The following is a 2,173-nucleotide window of genomic DNA, read 5'->3' on the forward strand; positions in this document are numbered from 1 at the left end:
ACTTTTGCCGCTCAGCTAAATCCCCAGCCCCCATGGCTCTAGGTTTAATCACCAGTATAACAAACTGGAGGAAGAGAAGTAGGAGGAGAAGGAGAAAAAAGAAGAAGAGGAGGAGGAAGAAAGGAAAGAAAGGAAGGGAGGTCACGTGAGCATACCTACAAGATGCCCTTTCTCACTGCGCAGAGCTCATTAGAATTTTTAGCAGGATCTGGGCCGGGGACATAGCTCAGCCGCACAAGTGCCTGCCTGGCAAGCGCAAGGTCATGAGTTTGATTACTGGTACCAAAAAAAAAAAATTAGTGGAATTTTTAGCGGGATCAACACTATTGCACATAGAGGAACTTGGGGATTTGTTTGTGTGTGGACACATCACTATTACTCATCAGAATAGGCTTTCTGTGTTCTACAGCAGCCTTTGAACATCTGCTGTCTCCATGAACTTGCTCCCCTAGGGTCTCATAGCTGCTCTCGCAGCCTCTCCCACAAGCCATGTTCTGAAACTACCACTGTGAATTAACGCTCACACGACAAAGTGTAGCCATCTCCACCCAGTATTACGTGGTGCTATTCTGAATTTTTAAACAATGCATTGACTTCAGTTGCTGGGGAAATGTGAGGGATAGCTCTGCATTTCCATGTGTCTGGATCCCAGAACCCAGATGGTAGAAGGGTTTATCCCTCTCCTGGGTGTGCTGCTGTTGTGGTTATTTATTATGGCTCTGATGGGTCATTTCATCCTGCCCCATTTTAATTCTCAAATTTATAAAGGTCCTTGCCTGATTTTAATAGGAAAAGGGAGGTTAATTTTGATTACCTACTTGGTCTTAAACACTCAATAGGAAAGTATAACCAGGGAATGAAATAGTTAAAAGCACAGAAGTAAAAAACGTGTGTGGGGGGATCATTGTCTCTTCCTCCGTAAGATTAGGGAGGCTAAGGTCTCTCAGGGGGAATGACAAAGTCATGACATAGTCAGGGGCACCTTAGGGATGGGGAGCTGGTAGAATCCTGGGCTCCTACCTGTTCCTCATTAAAAGTATGATTTATGTTTTCTTAGGGATTTAGAAACCATTTTTGCTCTACACCACAGCTTTTCACTTGTGTGTGAAAATGCCCAATAGGTAACTAAAAGCAGAGCAAAGCTTGACCTTCACTTTGTGTCCTTTGTTCCTGTAAATCTCAGGTCAGATCCCTGCTCAGCTCCCAGTGGGGTTTGTTGAGCATTTGGGAGTGTCTGCCTAGGCGCTGGCGGACAGGGTCGCTAGCCCTGAAGTCACAGGATCCCACCCCCCTTCAGGACGAAGGACACCAAGGAAGAGGTTTAGCAGGACATTTAGCTGCACCCAGAAGTCTCCAGTTATTGTCCTAAATCTGTGATCACCTGGATTCCCGGAAAGGTGGAGCCCCACACTTGGCTGATAACACCACAGGCAGAGACAGATTTTCCTGGGAATGGAACGATCTCTCAGCCATGAGGATTCCAGAGCTATGAGACCAGGGCTGAGGTACAGATCAACTGGACCCTACCACCAGCGGATCCTTGAAAGCTGGCCTCCCGCCTTTGCCAGTCTGGACCCCCATACCAGTGTGCACCCCTCCATCAACCTAAGCTGGATCCTTCCCTATCTTCCCTCAAATAAAAAACTTTTTCCGTTAAAAAAAGTTCATAAAGATAGGAGGTATGATGCCTACTTTTCAGACAAGGTCACTGAGGCACATAGAAGTAAGGTGATTTTCCTTCTGTAGCGGAGTTTGGGCAGTGCCCCTTACCACTCTGTATCCAGCTGTCTCATCCCCTGTCAGGGAAGGGCACCCTCTGCTGCCCTCCCAGGGCTGCAGGGACCATAGCATCTCCCCCAGTCCACCTCTGTGACCACCAAGTGCCTCCTGATGCCTGACTCTGATCCTGTCACCAGACCCATCTATCGAAACATTTACAGCCTCACTAATGATGAATGATAACTAGCAGATGTAGAGATTCTTATCAACGCTTTTACTCGTAATGTTGCTGCTACTGCTACATTATTACTGTCCTGTTCCACACTCTTATTTTCTGAAAGTTGATTGACGGCTTCTGCCTCTCACCTTCTCTTCCATATTCTTTTCCTTGTCCCCAGGAGGGTGGAGACCAAGGCCAAGGTTGCTGTGTCACACAACTCCATGGCTTCTTCTG

At 47.1% G+C, this 2,173-nt stretch overlaps 1 long non-coding RNA gene across 1 annotated transcript in view; it reads left to right on the top strand.

Annotated features, from left to right (window-relative positions):
- The window catches only part of LOC106147430, a 4,969-nt gene extending 3,298 nt beyond the window's left edge, over positions 1-1,671 (top strand). The window contains exon 2 of the long non-coding RNA XR_001232334.1: positions 1,184-1,671. This is a non-coding gene — a long non-coding RNA (uncharacterized LOC106147430). The remainder of the gene's footprint in view (positions 1-1,183) is intronic.
- Positions 1,672-2,173: the final 502 nt, after the last annotated feature.

Source organism: Chinchilla lanigera, unplaced genomic scaffold (genome assembly GCF_000276665.1).
Source record: "Chinchilla lanigera isolate Chin_1 unplaced genomic scaffold, ChiLan1.0 scaffold00157, whole genome shotgun sequence".
Lineage (NCBI taxonomy): Eukaryota > Metazoa > Chordata > Mammalia > Rodentia > Chinchillidae > Chinchilla > Chinchilla lanigera.